Source organism: Oryzias latipes, chromosome 10, assembly GCF_053564925.1.
Source record: "Oryzias latipes strain Hd-rR chromosome 10, Olatipes_Hd-rR_3.1".
In the NCBI taxonomy this organism is placed as follows: domain Eukaryota; kingdom Metazoa; phylum Chordata; class Actinopteri; order Beloniformes; family Adrianichthyidae; genus Oryzias; species Oryzias latipes.
Window position 1 is genome coordinate 14301821 of NC_136246.1, and position 25273 is coordinate 14327093.

At 39.9% G+C, this 25273-nt stretch overlaps 1 protein-coding gene and 1 long non-coding RNA gene across 3 annotated transcripts in view; one reads left to right on the top strand and one right to left on the bottom strand.

Annotated features, from left to right (window-relative positions):
- The first annotated feature begins 9591 nt into the window (after positions 1–9591).
- The window catches only part of LOC144994860 (uncharacterized), a 58466-nt gene continuing 42784 nt past the window's right edge, over positions 9592–25273 (top strand). The window contains exons 1-2 of the long non-coding RNA XR_013658525.1: positions 9592–9730; positions 21852–21955. This is a non-coding gene — a long non-coding RNA (uncharacterized LOC144994860). The remainder of the gene's footprint in view (positions 9731–21851; positions 21956–25273) is intronic.
- sox3 (SRY-box transcription factor 3) overlaps positions 17960–25273 on the bottom strand; it is a 41427-nt gene continuing 34113 nt past the window's right edge. The window contains exon 4 of one of the 2 annotated variants that reach the window (XR_013658258.1): positions 17960–18100. The gene's annotated coding sequence lies outside the window, so the exon portion shown is untranslated. Of the gene's footprint in view, positions 18101–21772; positions 21909–25273 lie in introns of those variants that run through there. The other variant, XR_013658259.1, reaches the window with a different exon arrangement.

The following is a 25273-nucleotide window of genomic DNA, read 5'->3' on the forward strand; positions in this document are numbered from 1 at the left end:
ACTTTTCTTCAGATTTTTGATGAACTGAAGGATAGTCAAAGGAGGAATGAATGACATTTTCCAACGATGAACCAATCTTTGATTTTTTTTAAAACAAGTATATGCAATAATCTCATAAAAGGAGCTGCGCCACTAAATCCGTCATAAGTTCAAATTTCCTTTGTAAATCAAAATATGCTTTTCCTCACAAGAGCATACTAACTCACCGCATGGTCTTGTCAAGTGCAAATTTGATCTTTGATTAAAGTATTTCGATCTGGAAATCTAATAAATTGTTGACATGCTATTACATTTCTCATAAAGTCTTAATCATCACTTTAGATCTTGTTTTTAAATAACAAACTGTCTTGTTGGCCACAAACAAAATTTTGGTCTGGTTTTACTGCAATAAGGGCAAAAACTAAAGTCAACTTTACAGCATAAAAGTCAATTTTTTGCTTTCATTTCAGCAGAAATCCTTAATACTGGCTGTTTGGACCATAATCTGAGTTTTTACCTGCAGTGAAGCAACATGTCAGGGTTGGTCAGTTCAGTTTTCAACACTTAGCCTTCACAGCAGAACCATTTTTCATTCAAAAAGGCTTGACTAAGTTTTTGGTAGGTTGATAAAAAGTGAGTGATATCTAATTTAAAACTTTGAAATCAATGAAGACTGAGTTTGCATTTCAGTTTTAAAGGTCTTATACTTTTATACTGCTACAGCATCTGCCAGTTTCTTAACCCGCTCCATTTCCCTGCACTTCTAAAAAAGTAGAAAAGGTTAAGCTTCCAAAAACAGTTAGAACTCATGGAACACTTAATACATTGACGAGTAAGCATGTTTTCTTTCATGTATTTCTTTTTAACAGATGTGGACATGTCTGACCATTTTCTCATGGAAACAAGGAACACTGAAGGAGGAATTGGTGAAATCCGATTACACACAAAACAAACCAATTATTTGCCCCACTTTTGTTTTCTCCTCTGACTTTGTATACATTTATCGACCTATTTATTCGTTTGATGCTGAGTGAGAGGGCCATACAAAGAGCAATGTTGTCTTTTATGGACGTTGGGCAAACTCTCTCAAGGGAGAGGGTTGTGATGGAATGGGCCGGGAAGGACTCTGACTTCTCCATTGAGAGCCGAGGGGCACGCTGGATTAGCTTGATTTGCCTGTGAATGGGAGCTTTCCATTATTCTTGTTAGGGAGCTGTCACATCGAATTGAGAAAGTGAAAACCTCCCTTTATCAACCTTTTCCAAGTGAAACTGAACAGGCAATCAATAACTGAATCCAGAGCAGAGGGAAAGTCAAGCAAAATGATATTTGGCTTTTATGCAATGGGGGAATTGTCAAATTACTTTTGTGAAATAAAGAATATGTGATGCAATGTTGAGTGTTAAAAAGGGAAGTCAGGTGGAAAAAATGATAGCTGCACAAAGTAACGTCTCAGAGCAGCATTTTCTTCATTTAATCGAATGTAATGCATTTTTAATTATTAAAAAAGCAGTAGGTACAATTTAAAAAAGGGGGCAAAAATGTTGTAATATCAACAAAAACTTTCAGCACAACACCATAACCTTCTCTGGCCTCTTGAACTAAAATTGAGCATTTTTAAGGAGTTTTAATACAATAAAAAATAAACATAGAGAGCTTTTACATTTAACATGACACTAAATCTTTACACTATTTTTTCTAAATCACAACCAGAAACCGATGAAATCAAGAGAGGCTCACATTTTATTCTATGAATGACACCATATTGTTTTGAAGTTTCATTATATTGACCTTATTGTGCCATTGTGCTTGCTCTGACACCATGATAATACCTGAATACAGAGGGAATTATGCCCTGTATAAATAGACCCCATAGTTGGAGATCGCCTCAATTATCCCTCTACACATTGACAACATGAACAGAATAAAAACTAAAGCTTTAGTCCAAGCTGGTCTCAAGGCACTCTTCAAACATTGCTATTGGCTATTGTTCACGGGGCAGAGGAACATCGTGAGCATCAATAGCAATAGAGAAAAGAATTAGATTCATCTGATACATTAACCTTTTTCTCATTCAAAACAATGAATTTATTAAATAGAATAGAAATGAAGGAAATGCATCTGCACTATTTTATCCATCAAAACCGCAAAATAAAAGTTTGCAAACATTGAATCTGATAGGTATTTTCTGTTTTTTCTCTCATGCACAGCCTGAAATAATTCTTCAATTTTTCTTTTCCCACATTAAAGTGCTCTTGGTAATTCAAGGGGCTTTCTGCACGCCAGAGCCATTAATCTACACATTTTCTCTCATATTGCTGCTGCCCGTTTTACGCTAGATGAAGAAAATGAATCGGATCATTTGGCTTCATCAATCAAAGTGGTAACTGATGTCCTAATGGTTATACAGTTAATTGAGCACCTTGATTATTGCCAGCCATTGTTTAAAGAAATACATTTCACATTCAAAACGTCTTCAGCATTTTGGCAGTTTTAATAAAAAAAATAATCTACTGCATTGTTGTAGTTTTTTATAGATAAAAAATAATAAATAAACAAAATGCAGTAATTAAATAATATTTTTTCCTGATTTGGAAAAAGTGTGTGTGTGAGGTTATAATTTATTTCATTGTCATCCATCCATCCTCAGTGCACAGTGAGTTGATAACAGCTCTATGACAAATGGCTCACAGCCATAATGAGTGCCTGCTAAATCCAGGTTCACAATCCTCCATGGAACACCACTCCCCCATTTATTCCACCTCAGTCTTTTCACTGCATATATATTTTCTCTTTCACTTTTTCACTTAGCATATCCTCCTTTTTTTGTACAACCAGTTGGAACTTTATGAGGACTAAGGATGCAGCTTTTTGCAACAAGCGTGCTCTAAAAGGTTTAGTATCAAAAAGGAAAATCCGGAATAAGGAGGGATCATCCAAAAAAATAAATGGCCTTTTGAAGATGAGAAAATGGTGTCTGTTGATGATGTTTCCGAAAGGAAGAGGAAAACTCTAATAATCTCAATTGCCAATTGTTGAACAAGTAGAGAGGTTTTAACTTGAAGTAAGTTTGGTCCATTTTGCAAATTGTTTCATTTTTTTCCCTTTGATGCATAATCCAGAAACTGTAAAAAAAAAAAGGAAACATAGAGCGGAAATGCAATAATCTTAATTTTATATCTTTCTTTATTTCTTTATTTTTTTTGTCTTGGTGAATTCCTGAGAACGCTTTAAACTACATTCCTTCAAGCAGATAAAACCTTAAAGAGAGAATCTGCCACATTCCTGCTCTTGGTGCTTGTCACACAATACGAGCCACCAAGGAAGAAAAAAAAAACCTTTTTCTGCCCCAGAGTGCAGCTGCGAGGCAATTATCATCAAGCAGCCCTGCATCTGTGTACCAACAATCTCACAGCTGTCACCATTGATACTGTATATACAGAAGAGAGCAGGCTGACCCCAGTGCCCTAGCATGAACTGCTTCCACTAGAGCAGTGTTTCCCAACCCTGGTCCTCAGGGAACACTGCCCTGCATTTTCTCAATCCTACCCTCCTAAAACACACCTTCCTTTGATGTCAGGCTTCTGCAGAGTCTGATGATGAGCTGAATCAGGTGTGCATATGCACAGCAACATGGGAAACATGCAGGACAGTGTTCCCCAATGGTTATGGTAAATGGCGTATACTTAAATAGCACTTTTCTACCTATAAGGCCCGAAGCGCTTTACAGTCAGAGACCCATTCACCCAGTCACACATACATTCACACACTGGTGGTGCCTCCACTGCAGAACACTCACGCCAACCTCCCACCAGAGGCAAGGTGGGGTTCAGTGTCTTGCATACATGGGTGTGCAAGGCAGGAATCGAATCTGCAATATTACGATCATGGGTCGACTGTCCTACCGCTGCACCACGGCCACCCACGAGGACCAGGGTTGGGAAACACTGCACTAGAGACCTAAAAATTAATTGTTCCACAAAACGAATGACGCTTCTATAAAGTAATTGACACATTAACATAACAGCTGTTAAAGTAAAAATGCCTATGGAACAAGGTCGGATAAAAGCACGGGTACAGCATAAATGCTGTGACTGAAAAAATAAAAAAATAAATAAAAACAATCTACAAAAAAATATAAATAAAGACCACAAAAAATGTAAGGATAGATGAACAGACATAAAAAGAAAAAAAAGTTAAATGCAGCCTCAACAGGGCTCAAACCAAACTAACTTGATTGTGCCTGTCCCAAGCCCGGTAAATGTAGAATTCTATTGTTCATCTATCCATATAGCCAAAGCTATATGGATAGATGAACAGATGATGACTGCATGGTTTTCTACGTATTTTAGGGGCTAGGAGGGGTGTGACACCCCAAACTCTCAGAACACACACAGACCTACACCAGGGGCTGGCTTTATCCCGGCCTGCTGTTGGATGCTTTTTGAAAAAGTATTCAGTGTAAGATAGGCTTTTATAAAAAAGGGAAGAATGCATGTGAAAAGGATAATTTAAAATTTATTTTACAGCTCGAGCATTCAAAACACTTCTCTCCTTCAAACTCAGTGCTCAGAAAACTGTTCTAAAGGCTCAATATTGAAGCTTAATATTTTATCAGATACAAATTAATGAAAACTCATCATGAATCTTTGGAATTTAAAGTTAAAACAATCTCAAAAAAAAAAACTGTGAACACATGGTGGTAGGGGTTAGACAGTGTAATATGTCACTCTCCAGCTCTACAAGCATATTAAACACCATTTAATCGTTGCTGTGCCATTCCTTGTTTGTCACCAGGGTGGGCACATGAGCATCTGAGACGAATGAATGGGTGAGCAAGAATGCAAAGGCCAGAGAGGGTTTTTATTTGTGAGGGAAGGGTGGCTGAAGGGAGCATGGGATAGAGAGGAGATGGAGGATGACTTCTTGACACAGAAGGGGACAGGATCAGGGGCCGGAACATAGAGGTGGAGGTGATGGCAGTGAGGGGACAGGGGCTGTCGGAGCTGTCGGCTCTGAAGGGGCTGCTGGAAGGCTCCGCGGGAGCCCAGCCTGGCTCCCAGGATCCCCTGTCACCACGGCGAGGGCCAGGAATGCAGCAACACACAATGAGCTCCTGGGGCTTAGAGGGCACTCCGATTTGATAACCACATTAAAGTCCTAGCAACATCTGTTGGGGTGAAGGAGAAAGGACTACCGGCGAGCTTTAACCCCCGAAACTGGGATCATTAACCCTCACCCCTGTGAGAGAAGGGGGACAACAGGCCCCTATTTGTCAGCAGCACTGCAGTGGGCTACGGGGGCTAATATTTTACCAGAAACAGCGTGAGAAGAGAAGCAGCTCCAGGCACCACAGAAAGAGTTTCTTTACGCTTTTAATTTAAATTAACAGCACAGTACAGTTTGTCTCTGGCTCATACATCTCACTTAATAACCTTGGCGGAAAACAAAACAAAAAAATACTTCCTGTTTCAGGATTTTATGCAGCAACACTTTTCTCAAAAACAAGGATTTTTTTTTTTTTGTATTAGTTCCAGCTGGTTGACTACATAGCATCTCAACGAATATCATTCAAAAGCCCACTAGCATTCAGTGGGAACCAAAAATGTGCAGGTTCTTTGTTTCTCACTGATTTATAACTAGGATAGAAAAATAACAGGTGTCCAAATCACAAAGACATCTTGGGGATGCGATGGTGCTTCACGGGTCAGCTCCAAGCCTCATCTGCCTCCACAGGTTTCCAAGCGAAGGCCACCTCTATGTAATGAATGATTAAGAAAACAAAAGACCCAAAGGGGGTGAGAGCGTAGGAGAGGAGATGGAAGCTGTTGAGGGCCTAATGTAACCAGACCAGATGCGGCAAGCAGAGCTGAAGTTTTTGCCCTTGCGCTTTGTAGAAGACATCATCCTAAATGTATTCCCTAGAGATGAGGGTCTGCAGGAGGTGCCCCCGCTGTACAGGGCACTCAAGTACCTCCACACAAGTAATCCCATTCACAGCAGCTCATTACATGGACAATTAAGTGCTGGGGTGGAGGAGCTGGATGAAGTGGAAGGGGTGATGGCGAAGACGTGTGCATGTTTGCATCTGTGGAAGCGCATGGGTGGGAGGGTTACAAGCTCAGCATTTGGTCTTAAGGATCTAGCGTCAGCCAGAGTCACCCACTCTAGCCAGCCCCTCCCCTCTTCTTTCCTTCACCTGGGCTGAATCTCCGTGGACACCTGCCTCTCCTACTGAAGATCCATGCCTTCATTTCCATTTCTGGAGTCATATCAGAGGCTGCCAAGCACAAAACAAGCCTGTTTCCTTGGAGGCCCACAGAGCCAGATAGAATGACATGGCTAAGTGCTTTGGCAGAGCAGGGCAGCTGCAGAGCCTGAAGATGGGATTTGATCGGGGGTTCTGAAGTGGGGGGCTTGGATGGAGAGGATCTGATGTTTGGATTGGCCACAAAGGCAGCCGTGTGCTACCTCTGCAGCTCGTTGGTACTAATGAGACCTTCTGCAGAGAAGGAGGTGGAGAGGATTGGGCATGAGGAGGAGGAGAAACAGCAACGTGCTGTGCACCTTTCTCACGCAACACTTTCATCTCCTCTTCTGATATAAACTGCTAAAAAAAAAAACGCAACCGTGTCTGATCACAGAAGAACCTAAAAAGGCAGTTAACAATACAGACACTATGAACTTTATTGAGCTAAACTGCTAAAAACTTGACCAACAGCAAAGATGCACAGACATTCACTTGGTCATGAAAATTCATACATATTCAGGATCACTTTTATGTGGAGTTGGTGGCTTTAAAAGTAGGGGACTGTACTGATGGTTTTACAAATGTTGTGACTGCTTTAAAAGGAGGTAATAAAGTAATGGAACGGAGAGGTCACCAACTTCCTCAACAAGTGACAACAAACACTCACATGTGATGCAGGGCATCCTTGAGCCTTCCATATTTGGCCCTGGCCCTCTGTGCAGCCAGCATGTGTGTGTCTTTCAGTGCCGTGTTTAAGGCTGAGCTTGTTAACATGTTCTAGCTCACTGACTCCTCTCAGCACTCGGGCCAGCAACACAGAGCTGGCCAGGTGAGGAACAGGAAGAAAGGAAAAACAAACAACGTGACACCTTAGCCGTGTCACAGCTGCCTGCCTCTGTTACACACTTACAAAACGCCTGCTTGATTCAGCTGGACAATGCAAGCAGCCAGAAATGTAGGACTGAGTTGTTTTGCATTCTGATTTTTGAAGATGTTGATCAATTTCAGCAAATATTTTACTGAAGAATTTTAAAAAAATGTAACTGTAAGAACACCGTTCTCTTTCTAGAAATATTTTAAAAAGGGCAGGTCAACTGTGAGGCAAAAATGTTACCTGTTTGTACGTTGGAGGTGGGGCCTGAAATCGAGGGGGTAAAGTATTGCACATGGTGTCGTTTTGCGGGCCTCTGCACTCACCTGGAACAGAGCACTTCCCCTCCCAAAGTCTTATCAGTTCCCGGAGGAAATACCTGCTGCAGGTAAACACGACCCTTCGACCCCTCTGCCATCCACTCGGCCCGGCTCTGGGCGGCCCACGTCCCAGGCCTGTCGACCGTCTCGTTCTAAAGCCATGGATTAGCCTTACCGCAGACCCTAAATCCCATTTCAGAGTCTGAATTTCCATGCAGACCTGCTACTCTGACAAGCCGTAGAATCCCCCACCCCTGCTCACTCACTCTGACCATCATGGATGTTGTTCTTCATGCCTGGATAAGAAAAAACCTCATCCCCTCCACTTCAACCCTTCCTCCATCCCATCATCCTTCTGTCTCAAATTTAATCTTATCTAAATATCCCCAGGTGTAACCAAATATCCCTCTTATCAACTAAGGTGTCTCCAGCTCTGTTTTGCATTGTCAGGGTGATTTATTCAGGAGAGAAGCAAATCAAACATCATATGTCAAAAGGACGGCTGTTTGTGAAGGAAGCCAGCTTCATTAGAGTTTGAGAAATATGAACTTTCAAAGTGAACACATTAAGAGGATGACTGTCATTAAAATGGCCTACTCTTAATGATTCGCTGTGTCATTAATTGCACTCAGTATCTATAACCCTTTTTCTAATAAATGTGTGGGTGGTGATTGATTGTTTATTACTTCCTTAATAGTTCTGAAAGAAGTTTTTCTTTGAGACTTGACAAAGCTGCTCATAATGACCTGCCCTCCTAATGGATGACACATAAATATAATCCCAGGCAGATTGCTCTCATGTTTATTTAACGCAAAATTAGTTTTTTCCCCCCAAAAAAGTGGATTCCTGATCATTTTATCACATGATGGTCCAAGAAGTATTTTTTTTTTTAACTACAGGCAGCAAACATCTCCTACCCTCCACCTTGTCACCTGAGCCACACAGGTAAGTGCTTCACTTTATTTGATGGATGCGGTTTCTCTAAGTGACAGTGATGTATGCAGAACCAGAGGCCCCACTCCTCCCCCTAGTGGAGTCCTGACTGGTGATTTTGCACTGATAACTCCCCCGGTCTGCTGGAGAGAAGGAAAGTGGAAAAGAGGAGACATCCTCAGAAAAAAAAACAACTAACATTTTCTTTGATGAGCCATTAAAATATGACATCACCATTTTTTGCTATTTTTAAGTTTCGTTGCTTTTAGATAACGGAATTTGAAAAAGTATTTTGTATTCGTATAGTTAAATGTATGAAAAGTTACTTCCCTCCAGGTGTCACATAAATAGAAAAACATATATTTTTTTAAAACTACAACCTAATTGACAAAAGTATTCAATTGTATTAATTAGTAAAAACTTCTTCCCTCGTCTTCATCACTAGCAGATAACCGTCATTACAGATCAGCAGTGACAATGGCTGGGCCAAAAGCCTGGATCACAGTTATGTTTTATCTCTCACCTCATCTGCAGCCTGTGGTGTCTCTTTCAGAGGATGTTGTTAAACTAAGTCAAACATTCAAACATCCTGTGGCATCGTCCTGCTGGAGCCCCCCCCCCCCCCCCCCCCCCCCCCCCCCCATCACACACTGACAAACACTTCCACCCTTTTTTATGGTAGCTCGCACTTGCCTTTGGACAGTTCAAAGCCCTGGGATGCTGTTTAGTTTCTGGTCCTTATCAGACATAACAAAATTAAATAGACATTTTAATAAAACCACAAGGGAAGTTCAAGTTTTAAACACAAAGCAAAAGCCTTACATGTGTAAAGAGGGTTATTCTTCACAGAAATCTTATGACAAAAACAAAAAACTAAATAAAAATAAAAAATTTATTCTGAAGGTCCACAGATTAAAGCACAAAAAATGTCTTTAGTCAACTTATTTACATGTCATTAATTGCCACAAAATTGCTCAGACCACTGGTCTCAAACACACACATTTATGCACACACACACACACACAGACGCACATCTGCATGGAAGGGAGGCCGCCCCGGTGCAGGCAGGTTAATATCAGGAGCACTTGACAACAATGGCGTGTTATGAGGTGCTGCAGTGGTAATAAGCTCTTTGTTGGGACTTTAAAGCGCAGCCCCACATCACATCATTACTCATCCTGGAAGGCCAGTGCCAGTCGGCATGGCAACCGGGACTTGCTTAAAGCCAAAAGCAAGACCAGAATCTCAATCTACAGAGCATGAATACACACACACATTTGAAGAATACTGTAGTGCCAGGGAAAAAGTTTACAAATGAGCACAGTGACCCTCGACCAAAACCTAGAAGATGAAGAAGTTTATCTGAAACCCTGCAAGGTAGGTTTGAATTTGATTTTAAGCAGAAAAACTTTGTTCTGATATGACATGTTTGTCGGAAATTGCAATTTTTAATGTCACAGGTCATCTTAGCTCTTAATGTAATCTTCGTACAAGTCTAGAAATCTCATTTTCTAACATTTCTTTGAATAAATTCCAGATAAATAGGAGTGAATGGACATCTCAGCCAAACAGGAAATTGATTGAGTCCACCCATGCTGAGTGTGTGAATGGAAAGATTAGGGGTGGACAGTGAAGTCAGTGGAGGTATGCAGTGGGGAGAGAGGTGTACCCCGCAGGTTGTAACGAGTGCTGGGTCAGTGTGGAGCGGTCAGCAGCTGCTGCCTGGCCTAGGTCCCACAGTTCCCAGGATGGGGGTGGGTGAGGAAGGGATTGACAGGCCAGTAATAAAATCAGGCGCCCCGGTTGGGCTGTGTACAGCCCATTGTTCCCTCGGCAAGGCCTACGGCTGCTGTTTACTTTCTCCCATATGCATTATTCAGCGGCACAGGAGCTCCCAGAGAAAGGGGCCCCATTCAGGGATCCTCTTGCCCCTGTTTTGTTTTGCTAATTTTCAATTAAAATAAACCATCTCATGCCAGTGCCATGGCTGAGTGGGGAAAGAGAGAGGGGTACTGTCTCTGCCATTTGGGACATCTGATGAGATTATACAGAATGTGTAAATGAGAATAAAGTATCATTTCTGCTGTCAGTGATATGTTCTTCTGTGGAAGGATTTAAGTGGCGACCGGCAGACATTTGCTGTTTCAGTTAAGAACATATCCATGGCTCTTGTTCATGTTGTTGTTTTTTAAGTGCGACCTATTTTTTTGTAAGAGAGGATTACAACATCAAAACATCTTTCCTCCTTGGATTTCCCTCTCTCTCTGAAGCATACCCGGAATTTCACCCACCAACTGGAGAATTCCCATATGGCAAGTGAAAGTGTAGGCTAATCACAAAGACAATAGTTTTTCAATAATGACTCCCAGAGGTCATTAAATGAAGGCAGTGAGGGCATCTCAAACCAATCAATAAATTCAGTGATGGCCCTTCCTTTTGTTGGTCTTTTCTCCCAGGAGGGGGCAGAGGCAGCACGATGAAGAGCGAAGACAGATGCAGTGACAGTGGGGTAGTGGCAAAGTTAAAGATTCACCACACATCTGTTGCTTGAAGAAGGCCAGCAGCTCATGGTCTGCCCCCGCTGCCTGCCTGATGCCATGTCTACCTGTGGCTTTGGTTTGTTCTGCTGTTACGCTCCTCCATATGCCTTCCCTTTCCGCTGTCGTCTGCTGGATATCCTAACATGTGCTCCTCTAATACCTTACATTCGCAATGGTTAATTTTCAAATATCTTGGCAGCTATGCCACTTTTTTCTGTTATAAAAAGTAGGAAAAGGGGCAGGCTTCCTAAGCCGTCGTTCAATTGTCAGATGTTGATAATTACATAGCTCAGAAGGCTCATGTTCGAGCTTGTTTTGGCCCCTATCAAAGAGCCACCTCCTTGCACAAATGTATTCCTGTCATATCAAACAGATAATTCCTCCTTCTGGAGGACAAACTAAAACCTTCTCTGGGTTAAATCATTTTGCCTCATTAGTGTCTGGTAATTGTGAATATGGAGTGCCTCTTGGTATGGCTGGACACACTCTGTTCTCCTGCTGGGTGCAGGTGAGCGTTGAATGCATCCTTCAGCACCTGCACTCTTTGTTCCCTTGTTGATGGTTTTACAGCATGAAGGGGATTCGTCCGTCTGCTTCTCATAAAGTCAGCAGCGCAGGGCCTTGTAAAAGCCATGCCGTTGCCATGGAATTGTCTGGTGCCCCCACAGTTTCGAAGGGTGACCCCACCAACCGTACACCAAGCGCTTGTCCAGGAAATCACCACCGATAGTGTGTATGTAGATGAAAGATTTCTTTGATTCATCATTTCAAACTAAATCTCAGTTTCATATGTAGAGTGTAGATTAAGTGCAATGCTTGAGTTTTGAATTTTTATGCTAGAATTATTTTGTATGGTGTTCAAACATGTGTCTCACAAACAGAACTTTATTGAACCTTGCACTGAAACAAAAATGAATAAATTATATTAAATCCTAAATTTGCAACACAACACACTCCGATTCAGGATTTAAAAAAAATAAATATATATTTTCATTTCGAATTGTGTCTGTTGTTAATTGACTTAACTTATGTAATATTTAACATGTATGTTTTTGCATATTATGGTTTGTGAGGTTTTAATTTCTTCATTGCAAGTATTTCTCCCCCCAAAAAACCTCAGTGCAAATAATCATGTTTTGTACATGTTTGAGGATCTTGTTTCGTTTTCTTAGTTTTTACTTGTCAGGTCACATTTTGAGTTGAGGTTAGGTACTCGTCTAGTTTCCTGGTCCTGGACTTCTCTCTTGTTACCACAAGTTTTCAGTTTTCAGTTATCATAACTGTTTTGGTTAATCACTCCTCCGTGTTTGGTTTTCCATTTTATTCTTGGCCAGATCCAAGTCCTCACATTCTGTTGAGTCATGTTTGGTAACCATGATTTGTTTTTGTTTATGTTTCTGTTAATTTATTAGAATATATTTTTTATATGAACATGTTCCTGTTGAATTCGGAACATGTTGAATTTTAGTCTCCATCACAACAATCACGTTTTCAGGCAGTTCTGTTTTTATTTTATTTTTTTACACATGCTTTCCTTTGAGTTTGTGCAAATCTTTATCTGCCTTAGCAAGAGAAATGTCTGCATTTTTTGAATTTACAAGGTTTTTTAAGGTTAGAGATGAGTTATTGGTTGGTTGTTCTATGGATTACTCTTTTGGCCCGTTTCTTTATCTTAAAGATCATAAATCACCCTGTCTTTGACAGCATGTCTTTCCTACATCTCCACACAGTGATATCATTAAACAATAAAGGAAAGCTTGATTTAAAATTTAAACTGGCAGAAAATATGCTTTTTTAGCTAAATATTAATCTGATGATGAAACTGATAAAAGAACAAAAAGATATTTCAGGTACTAATTTAATTTAACTTATATAATTTCCTGTAATTTATTCAATAAACAAAACGTTCTTTTAAATTGGGGGAAAAAAGGTAATGGCAATCAGCAAAAACAGAGTTTTGTCATTTTTTTGTGTAATAAAATATAAGTCAAGAAACTTAAATGAAGGTGTTTTAAATGAAAGACAGCAAGCTTTTTAATGTCAGAGTTAAAATGAAAACAACCCAGTCATCTTTAGTTTTCTGGATTTGTGCTAAGAAATAATTATCCGCTAAACTCACTGTTAGAGGCAGCGAGCTGAACTAGGGACATGTCTGCAAGGGCAACATCCTGGGAGGAAGAAATAAACACAGAAATAATGAAAATTCTCTACAGGATTTTGGACAACTTTTAGGTAAATAAATTAGTAAATAATTATTATGTTGTATAAGATTAATAAAAAATAAAATTAAAGTCCTAAAAAAAATTGTGTTTAGGCTGTTTTTAACATGTTCTTGTAAAAATTTTCTAATGATGGAGGACATATGCAAAGAAAATTACGATTTAACCCGCATTTCTTAGTATTTCTTTATTCAAATCCTGCTGAATCAGGAGCAGACGAAAATGTACAAACAACAATCGACAGGCCACAAGCTCCCTGCTCTGATGTATCCACTAGTAGAAAAATAGGTTCATGTACGTCTTTGTTTTCCTCGTCTGAGCTGACATCTGCTTCAAAAGTGTACGGCTAGATAGCTCTGATATTATTCACCATTTTTGTTGCACCTCTAATGTTAGGTTGGGGTTGTGAGGGACTGTAAGAAAGTGGGAGAGAGTGTAAATAAAGGGATGAAGGGCAGGTTTACATTGTTCCAGTAGTTCCACCAAAAACTCAGAGATGAATTTCTGATGAACTCCTGCCTGATGCAGAAACTATGTCCAAGAAAACGGCACAGGATTTTTATTTGTCTAAAAACGGCATCATCATATGGGAACGGATTTAAAATCAAAAAATGATTGGATCGGGACTTTGTTATGTGGCTCCTGACCTGACATTTGGATCAAGAGGATATATATATTAATCTATTTCTTGACAGTCAAATCAACCTGTTTTTATGACAGAGCTGGAATTACCAGTTGTCGTTGACCTTTCTGCTTACATTCTAGTTCAGGTGTGTTCAGTCAAACAGAATTACCAGGCCCAGCTGATCAACAGTGAGTAGGCTGGAACAGCCAGAAAAAAAGCATGTTCCTGGATCCCAACAGACTGAATTGGATCATTCTCCTTTCCTAAATTCCCAAGAAAGCTATGAATCTGATTGATCCAAATTTTCTTTAAATGGAAATTATGTTGATCTTGATGTCTGTTGTTTTTTTTAACAGTGTCTGTGGAAGGTGAAGCATTTTAAACACTTTTCCTGTATGGTGTCCTGAGGTATATAAATAGTCACGGCAGGTCAAAGTTGACAAGGTGCAAACACAAATCAGTGCAAATTACAGCTCGCCTCAAAGCTGAGGTGGTGTTTAAAAGGAGAAGCTTCAGAGCTTGACAGCACTTTTTCCACCTGCTCTGTCAATAAAATAAGCCTGTTTGGTTTATTTTCCTGAATCTTTGTTTGGAGGTTTTTCTCATTATGACCCACAGCCATACATACGTGTTTTTCATCTTAAAGTTCGAAATAGTGCTGGGTAGTCTGTTGACTGCATAAATTGGGTAATGTGATAAATTAATACCTTGTAGGAAAGGAGGAAAAACATACAGTTGTATAAGGAAATTACAATCCCCCCTTTTTTAATTTACTGGAATATTTTTTTTTAATTGTTCACACAACATTCCTGCAAACATTCTACACATGCAGGCTGTTGCTGCAGGTTTCCTGAAGATGCATTATGGAGGAATGTAGTCAGTAAACAGAAAATATTTGATCATGTTTTACACATGTACATTTAAAAGATGTTTTTTCCTCATTTCAAATAATAGCTCACACAGAGAACAGACTAAATTTCTCATTCATATTTTTGATGCTCTTGCACAGACATGTTATCACAGCAGGAACACCCACCATGCTCTTTAATGGGTTTGATTTTGTGTCTAAACATGTGCTCCTTCATGAAGAGCAACAAATTAAAGAAAGGAATTCCTTTTGCTTTTAATCCATTCTGTATCTCTTTAACAAATTTCTTTCATGTTTGACAATCATGAAGCGGTTTTAAAAAACTCTTTGATCTTCTCTTCCTGCACTCGTAAAGATACCTTTGACAACTTTAAAGTATGCATTTCACTTAATTTTTTTGCTAAACATAAGACTGTCATTTGGAGTTTTAACTGTCAGGGGAAACAGGAAACACCAGCATCGCTTTTACTTTCTTTTTTAAAGACTACAAGAGCTATGACAGACTGACAAATGAAGAAGGAAAAGCCAAGTAATACTTCAGAAGGTAAATAAGTCCTCATATTGAAGTTCTCATATCAGTTTGACTGACAAACACTGAAGATAAAGTAGTCAATAGCTGTTAGAGGTCAGTGATCACACAGAAATAAACCTTAAATGAGGTTAATTGAGACGATATTCCTTGATATGAAATCTCACTGATAAGCAAAGGTAAATTAAGTGACTGAAAGGAGGGTCACAAGCAGCTTGGCATCTAAGAGCCGTTCTTTGACTGGAAGCATCTTAAAAACCAATTATCAGACAAGAAATAGATTATTATTTTTCTTCTTGTGAGTGTGGAGGGGGGTTGCAAAGGTGGTTGCTAAAAGGAAAGGATGGTTTTCTAGATTGAGGTGAGAGGGCACAATAAAGACATAATCATCGACCCTCAACTTTTCCTATCCAACTTTCAGATTTTAATTTGCTGTCTGTGAAGTGGTACCTAATTTACTTTTGCCTCATCCCCTCAATGCACCATTGTTGCTGGCGCTCGGATTCAGAGCTTCCTCTCTTAGCTCACCTCGGCGTGAAATTGGTTTAATGAAGCTGAAAGGTATGGAGCTCTCACAACACTGTGGATTCCAGTGGCACAGCTTGATCCACCCCCCATCTACGCTCCTCTCAATTCCACCCCTACCCCAGCCCCCTGCGCACTCGTATTATGGTACAATTTATAACGCACCCCTCAAAAGATCCCTATCTCACACATGACATCAGGGCACATTAGCTTCGCTGTGAACGCCTCAGACCTGAGGCGAATGCTGAAGACAGTACGGCGCACATGAGGCACTTGTTGGTGCAAAAAAGTGAGAGAGATTGTTTCAAAGCAATCGCCAAAAATGAAATGAATATGAAGGCAAAAGAGGAAAAGTTATCTGCTGAGAATAATCAGAGAGTTACCCATCTTGTTTATCCCACCTCTGCCAGTCTCACTCTGTGAAAGCGGTTCTCGTATTACCTGCTCTCCTGGGTGTGGCCTCTGATGGGAATAAGAAGGAAGTCCTGTGGGATTTTAGTATTTGTGTGTTTTACATTAACACGATCCCTTAAAGTCCTATCGTTTACTTCGACTCGACCCCTTTACGCACAATCAAATGTAAATTCATCCGTAACTGAATATTCCAGCACATCCCACTTGTTGCTGGTTTGAGGCCTTGCTTCCATTTTACAGACAGAAAACTGCAGAGAGAGAAAAGGAAAGTAAATTAGTATTAAGAAATGAGTGTGCACAAACAGCAGGATATTCAAGTTTAACCCCATGCTTCAGTCTCATGTGCCAGAGGGGGGGCAAAGACGATGATCTGCTGCCTCAAGACTTTTTATAATGTTTTAAATGATTGTTAAGAGGGTGCCTAAAAATGGGAGCTAAGTCACGGCGACTAGCATTCTTTGGGGAAAAATTCGTAGTATTTTTATTCTGACTTTAGACAAAAATCGTAGTCTTAGAAATAAAATGTTCCCAACTAAAAGAAGAAAGATGAACCTGCTTTGTATTTCAGGTCGCTCAAGTATCAGACACTGATTCTAAATCTCAACAATAACGTGGTTGTGCAACACATGACAAAAAAAGGTCAAGAGAAAGTGAACAGAGGAAAATAAAACAGAAAAACAGGGTCTGAAGAGAACTTTTTATTGAGACTGGCATTATGCTGATCTTTGGCTGCATTGTGCATCAGACAGAACAGATGCGTTCGCTCTGACCAGCAGCAAGCACTGCTGTCGGTCTTTCAAAAGCCTTTGAGGTTGAGGCCACTGCTGTAAGCACAACTTCCCATTCACTGGGTGGGACCGTAAAACTCACTGGCTAATTATCATTCTGAGATGTGAGCATTTGTAAATAACTGAGCATCGTGTAGCCAAATTGGACAAAACGTTTTTTTTTAATAATTTCTTTTCACTTCCAGCAGTTTCATAGCCAACAAAACCAGTTTAATAACACCTCAGTGTTTATGCACAGTCACTTTGAGAGACAGAGGAAACGGCTGTATTCAGTCTCATCCCCAATGAAAAAGAGTCCAGTCAGTGGTGGATACGGATGGAAAGATTATAGCCAAGCAGAGTGACAGGAGCACTATCTTTTACATGTAATTACTCAATTATGCGTAAGCACTTTTGCAGGAGACACAATGGCATACTGTGGATCACAAAAACTGCTGAATGATCCACTCCAACATTACAAGAAGCTGCACTCACAAAGTGGATAGTCACGTGAATAAGGAGAAAGCCATTACACTCTTTTGATCCTGCAGTTTTGTTCCACAAAACAAAGATAAACTCTCCAACATTAAATCTTGGTTTATTTTCATAATTCAAGGAGGTGCGGTAATGCCTCCGCTTTATCTACTCAATAACAGAACAAATGTTTTAAGCCATTACTTTTCATGACAGACGGAGCACAGGTTTTTCCATCAACACGCCGGCTGGGCTGTTCTGCTTTTCACCACTAGTGGGAGCTAGAAAACAGCTGACAGTAGGCCGCAGAGATCCCCCTGCAGGTTCTGACTCAGGTCTTGTTTGAACAGTGTTGGGAGCCAACAGTGATTTTATAGGTTTGTTTAAAGACACAGGTTAAGACTTTAGACAGCCGGGTAGTTAAATAGATGAGTTTGGTGAGTGTTAGGTTACACTGATGTGGCTGAATGGATGAGTCCCTTCATTAGACTGTAAATATTTAGGCAGAATTGAATGAGAGCTGACGCTTGCCCTGCTGCTGGGACAAAGTTGACTCAGAGAGTCAGAGGAAACAGATTAGAGGTTTTATTTCTTATTTTAGATGTCCAAAAGATTAGTAGCTTCTTACCTGAAGCACGGGCAATGGTGAAGCACTGTATGGTACTCGGCACTTGTGGTGAGTGGTCATGCACCTGGGCTTGAGCCACAGCCCACAGTCTTTCTCTGTGGTGCTGCACTCACTGCAGCAGCCCTGCAGGCCTTCTGAATCGCTCCTGAGACAACCTGCTGTGAGGTAACGAGGAATTAGAGGGGAGGAAGGAGGCTTCCTGATGATTTACATGTTTTAACTGCTCATGCTGTCACCAGGGGGGAGCCACAGGCCTGTGGCTATCACCAACACCTACAACCACCCCATGACCAGCACAACAACACCTCAGAGTTGGTGGCGGACTGCTAAGATGGGGTTAAGTGGGCATGAAAGAAGGAAAATGCAGCTATAAATCAGTGCTGATGCGTAAACCTGTCATAACCTCTGAATCTTCTATTAAAAGGTCACACGTGACTGAAAACTATTTTTGCAGTTTACAAACATATCTCATTCAGACATGACTCTAATGCTCTGTCACTCCTTTGGTTTCTCTTTTCTGCAACAGATTTCTGCAGATAAGAGCCCAACAGTGAGACGTGTTTACCTAAAAGATGTCTCAGAGCAGAAGCTCTTCCTTTGGGTCAATTCAACAGAATGCAGGGTTTAGTGGACAGGTTGATTTCCCAACCCAAATTTCTAAGTTTTGACGTTTCCCTGTGTGTGGGAGTGCAACTAAGATCTGAGATCATCTGCTAAAAGAAAGCAGGGTTTAAAACCATTTCTCACTGATGCCAAATGATCGAATCCTTCTATTGATATTTCAACAAAAAGTAGCTAAAAAGAAAAAAGTTTTTATGTTGGTGCTGTAACTAACACCAAAGTTCAGTAGTTTGTGGATCCACCTTTAGTAGTAATAAACTGAAGTAGCCAGTAGTGGTGTGATTCTATCAGCCCCTTATCATTGTGAAGGAATTTAGGTTTTTTGCTTCAGTCCATTAAGATTTTGGGGCGTACTCTTATCAACGTCTTACATAAAGTCACGCCATTTGAATGAGATGAGGTCTGGACTTTGACTGAATCATGGTCTGAAAATCTTGATTTTTTTTTTTTGTTTTTGTTTTTTGAGAATTTGCTCATGTAATTAGCCTTTAATTGCAGTTTGACCAATAGGTTTTTTCACATTTATTTTATAATTTATTCCAGTAAATTATATGTAAATGTTTGCACGAGGATTTCATAAATTTCAGATTCTCTAAATGCAAAACAATCTCAAATAGTTGTTTTTCCACCATGCTTGAAATTATGTAAAATATGTTCTTTTTGACAAAGTGAACAGTTTCCTTCGTCAAATGGTTTGTGTTCCAGAAGATTTGGAAGGAGGTATAGATTTATTTATATTGCATCTTTCACAGACAAACATCACGTTTTTCACAGAGTGCAAGATCTAAAAATACTTGAAAACAGAAGCTGCAAATAAAATTTAAAAGCAATAAAAGCAAAACAACAATTATGGGAAAATGGTAAAAGTGATACCTCAATAAAATCAGAAAGACTAAAAGCCTGTTTAAGCGATTTCAGAGCTAAATTTTTAAAGAGTTTTGTTTTTAGATGTACCTTTGTAAAACTGAGTCATACATTTCTCTTTTTATGAGAGATCACATTTTTTCTTTTTTTAATTTTGACAAAAGTCTTTTTCCCTTGTTTTTTATTGTTTAAAATCAATCAAAGGTTTAATTTCTGTGGGATTTTTTGTTCTACTGATCTTTTTTTGGAGAGACGTGTGGATACATTTAAAGGGACGTCCTCCCCTAGAAACATCAGCAGATTTACTTAATGGTTTCCATTTGTGGACTAAATTGTTCATGAACATTTTTAAGGCTGACATGCAACAACACTTGCTCTTTTAACCTCATCACTGACACCTTTCTCTCTCTTAGTGTTGGATTGACACAATCCTAAATGCCTCTAGACACCAATTTCTTTTTTCTAAAGGGTTCTATTCAGGTAAAAATAAGGACATTTTTGGCCATATTTTGTTGGTCATCAATCCAATCTCTCTGACTAAAGCTTAGTTCCTCTGTGAGCCAGGTTTTTCTCAACATTTTGCACGCGACAGTGACTAGAAAATTGAGCCTCTGCAGGTATTTTACACCTACACATATTTCTCAACACTTTTGCTGTGACTCATCCTCCTCAAAGTTAGAGAGGGACGACTGTCTACCTCAGATGTCTCCATCTTAAATGTGGACTCGTCGCTGGTTCCATCTCGCAGGCACAGACAGTGATGCTCATCAGCTTCACGCTTCATTTAACCCAGGAACCATGTTGCTGTGAGTCATTAGGGCTAGCCACGGACCAGCCCTTTCCAAAATACGAAAAGGACTTAGGTAACAGATGTACGTACAATAGATGTGTTTGACGTTCAAGATTATTTGATGAGTGAATTGTTTTTGGTCTGGGGGGATTTGGTGCTCGAACAATACAATAGAAAAAGTGAAATCTCAGAAAAACAGTCAAGAAAATAACAATACCTGACAGCATGGGACATTAGGTCGCTGCTTTGCCTTTCACACTAAGACGGAATTAACTTCCCAACTAGTTTTAGTTGACTTTTAGCCACTCCTCATTCCACTTTGCTTCTCCCTTGAACAAGCTGGTAAATACTCTAAAATCAAGTTTCAATTGCTTTAGTTTTTCTTTCTTATTTGTTTCATGCTATATCTTGCCGGTCTTAGAATTACAGTTTTTTTTCTCCTGAGAGTTGAGCATAAATCTTAAAAGCCCATGTAAAGTATTGACATTTGAACAAAATTGCCATAAAATTAACGATAAAAATGACAAAGAGGAAACATGTCATGCGAGAGTGAATGTGTCATAGCTGATTTATAACGTTAGACCAAACAACTCACTGATGAGACAGTGAGATTAGAAATAGCTGGTCTGAATTGAGGAGAGAAAGTTAGCAAAAAAAAAAAAAAAAAGAGAAAAAAATTATTTCTGCATCATCTCTTCAGTTTTTAAGGTTACGGACGACATAATATAAGTGCTGCTGACGTCACAGTCGCCCACACGTGCCCATGCTCTGACTCATGCGTCACTCAAGTGCCAGCAGGATTAGGGACTCTGCACTGATTCACCAAACCATCCTGACTCCCCTGAGATGACAGTTCATCTAGGTGCAGGGCCCTCGAGCTTGTTTGACATTAAAAATTGCATATCTGCACGTTGATTGAAGTGCTCACTAGTTAAATAAGCACCTGCCTCTGAGTTATCCTTTGAAAGTGTGGGAACACAAAGTGTGAACACACACAAACAGGGAGCCATACCAAGTAACAGATCTGGTCACCTTTTTCTCCCACTTACAGAAGGGCCCCATGTTCAGTAGATGGGCTTACACCCTCAACAGGTATGTAGCGTGCAATTACTGCATTGGCTCAAAGCATGCAATTATCAGAAGGTGCTATAGCATTAAGTGTGGGGGAAGTGGTGAAAACAACTTTAAAGAGAGACTAGTAGCGTCAGGTGTCAAGATTTAATTTACCCGACTAATCTTTTTTCCCTCACAACTGAGCAGGCTTTCTCAGATAAGAAGGCAGACTTGCTGCATAACACGGGCTGCAGTGGGTGCGACTGTGTATGAGAGAATGTGTGTAGGTGTGTTTACCGTTTTAAAAATAGGGAATGCCTGACTGACAACTGACAAAAGTAATACATAGGTTTATGTTTGTGTTGGGGAAGACCGTGTGAATGAGCACAAAAATGCCATGAGTCTGCCATCTTCAGAGACAATTAGACTGCTACATTGAAGAGTGTGGATATTCTTCTGGCACATATATGTGTGTATGGAGGAATGAGGAAGGTTTCCTTACATTCTTGAAAGCACTAATGTCAGATGTGCGTGATTATCGCAGCTCCTGATTATGCGTGTGTATGCGGCCATGTCTGCAGGGTGAGGTGGAGGCCAAGGCTTTGGCAGCAGGTCTGGCACGTCTTTCAGGCCCAAACCTGCACAGGAGAGACTGGGAGTCAAGGCAGGCGGAGAGCAAAAAGGTGTAAGTAAGCCCGCCTTCATTGCCTCATGTTTACCCGACATCACTGAAAGCTCCTTGCACTCTCAAACCAAATTCTGGAAATTAATGTGGTGATTTATTACATTTAAATTTAGATTAATAAAAATTTAGGCCCCAACAGAGTCAGCTATTATGAGACTCAGCAAAAAAACACCTTGTTGTTTGCATCCAGCTGGGTGGTCACAGTTTCCAGTTGACACACTTTGGTGATGTTGTCTCCTATGTTTTGGTTTGATGCATATCTGGGCATTTCTTTGCTTTAGAGCTGCCATAAAGCATCCAGGGCATCCTTGTTTTTTTTTTTGTGTTTTGTTCAACATTTCAGTCAGGCGCATCGCCATTGATGAGCACATTGTTGATCAGTCACGCATTTTAGGAATGTTTTCTGTCTGCATGTGCCTGTGGTGCATGTGTTTGGATAGCTTGTCCTCCATCTTTCCATACGGTTCATTGTAATTTCCCCAAGTTCAATTTTTCATAACTCTGTCAATCATTATAGGTAGAAGAGATTTCTCACATCTTTCAGAAAAGTAAAAAGAGCAAAAACTGTGTTATTAGATTGACATTTAACAACAAGCACATAGAATATAATGCTCCCAAAAAGTCCTCTGTGATATGTGTTGGTTATGAAGCATTAAAGTAATGGGTTCTCATCAACTTTGTTCTTTATAAGCAGTGAAACTAAACAAAAATTGTAAGGGTTAATGGGCAATAATTATAATTCTAACTCTAAAAAACTAGAATCTCCAGAAAATCCTAAAGATTTTGTCGACAGTTTGAAAAAAAGAAAAAGAATTACATTTAGGAAAAAAATAAAAATTCTAATCGTTGTGTAAGAATTTTGATTTAAATCTTTGACTTATTTCTTTCAGAATTCTGAGATTAAAATCACAACTGTTGAAGAAGAAAAAAATTAAAAAACTGAGCTTTTATTTAATTTCTAAAATTACTGACACTATTCCTACCTTAACCTTTATTTTCAGAAATTAAATTGTGTTACCGATTTTTTGGAGCCAACTTTTTGTGTGGAATCCTGGTTGATTTGTAACAGAAACAAAAAAACTGAAAAAGATATTTGTAAAAAAGTAAGCCAATTAGGATGAAAATGCAGTTTCATGGGATATACTTGCACTGCAAATCATTAAACTTAAAATCAAATAAATCTACATTATCTTTAAATTATATAAACTCACATTCTCTTTGTAAATTATTTCTGCAGTCATAAAAATACAAAAACACAACCACCAGTCATGATCAAAGGTGACGGAAAAAAGGTGAGTTAAAAACATCCTGACATTTAAGCTTTTTATTGAATATACTTCCATCTGTCTTCATCAACAGCATGTGAATCATCAAGTTAATATGTTTTTACACTGATCAAAACAATAGCTCAATTTTCAAATTAAGCCCAAACTCCTTGCTTGGATATTGTCAGATGAAAGGATTTCCTAAATGATATCCACATAATACTCACATCTACACAGAAACCCTTTCAGTGTAGATGTCCCCTAAGGCTGAAGGTAAATCACTGTACCTTGTGTACAAAACATAAAAGTGGCATTTGAGTGTATCAACTCCATAACCTCAAAGGAAATCTCTATTCAATGGCCATAAAAGAAGGCCTTAGCGCACCATCGCTGTCGGGCTGGTTGTAGAAGGGAGAATGGATTAGGAAAGAAAACAGTGAGAAGAAAAGTGGGGAGTGTACAGGTGAAATCCCATGGCTATGAAGGTTTGCTCAGCTGTGCTGTATTCTTTTGTGCGCCCCTCCCTAGAACCAAAGGCTGGGATATCTTTCCATTTCACTCTTCTCCCTCCCTCTATATTTTTCTCCCCTTTTCATATTTGCACAGGTGAGAGGAGAGTAGCCCAGTAAGTGTGGGTGGGAGACCTGAAAGTCTGGTTTGCCTGGCTGGTAGAAGGAGTTCCCTTGCAAACTAGGCATGGATAGAGGTTTGATGGCAGGAGCTCAGGCAGCCTTTTGTCTAGTGAGGCAGACACCAAACACAGGCTAGAGTAAATGTTAGTGTGGCCTGAGTGAAGAACTAAAGCATGAGAGGCAGCTGCTAAAGCAACACACGAAAGTAATACATGTTGTTTTGGAAAGATGCTTAAGAACGTGCAAGGAACAAGTGGACAAAGGGAGGCAGGTGGAGCAGTGCAGGAGTCATCAGGGTGTGGAGGCTTTGCTGGCAGGGCCAAAAGTTCAGCTTCAGCCAAACAAGTAGGTAACTCAAGCCAGCATGTGCAAGAGTCTCACAGGTTCCTCTTTTTTTTCATTTTAACAAGCATAAGCTCAGGTTTCTGATGCATCCCAGGAAATGACCCCCCCATACCACCAGTACTGCAATGCACATCCCCTGTCCACCTGCCCCTTCAACCCTTTGCCTCACTCATTAAAGACAAACATACTATAGGCAAACACACATGAGAAAATGGATCAAACACTGGAGTGCATGCACAAAAAACTCCAACATTAAATCACAACCACAGCACTGGACACACACACACACACAGCCACTCCAGCTAAGTGGACAAACTTCGCGGATCAAAGTGAGGGCTGTCTCATCACACTGGAATTATGATGAGCCACTCAGAGCCTGTAAATACATACAGTCCAGGCAATAACATGAAAGCAACCAAAGCAACAAGTTGTAATTCACCATAATTACCAATATACCCCTGTCAGGAGAGTGTCACTCAGACACAAGAGGAAGGATCATCAGACATTTGTACACCTGAGGCTACCCTCCTCCCTGCTGCTCCTCCTCCTGTGAAATTCCACTAAAAGAGATTAGTCAGATTCACAACGTAGTCATCCACATGTTAGCCTTTGCTCCTGCTTAGTTAGGAATTTAAACTCTTAACACTGTATTTCCCACTTCTCTTGTGAGACATCTTAAACTGCATTCAGACTGTAATTCTATTTTCATATTAAATCAATCTAAATTTCTAATTGTTGCTAATCAGAAGAAATGAACTGAGCTTGTTTTCAAGCTTATATATAAAGGTTGACTCCGTAGACTGGGTTGTGCATTGATGTATTGAAAAGCAGAAGTGTCTGGATCAAGTATACAAACTGGAGGAACCAGAAAATTCAGAGGCTCCCGTTGTATTTCCTAAACCTGGAAATTTTAGAAACTTGCCTGCTTGGCATAACCAGTTCCTAATAAATGTGACTAAATAAATAAAAAATTACACAGGTAATTAATAACGGAAAAGCTAAAACCAAAGAATGGGATCTTTTCCTCAGCAGAATTTTGGATAACCTCAAGGATCCTCACGAAGTTACGTCCACTT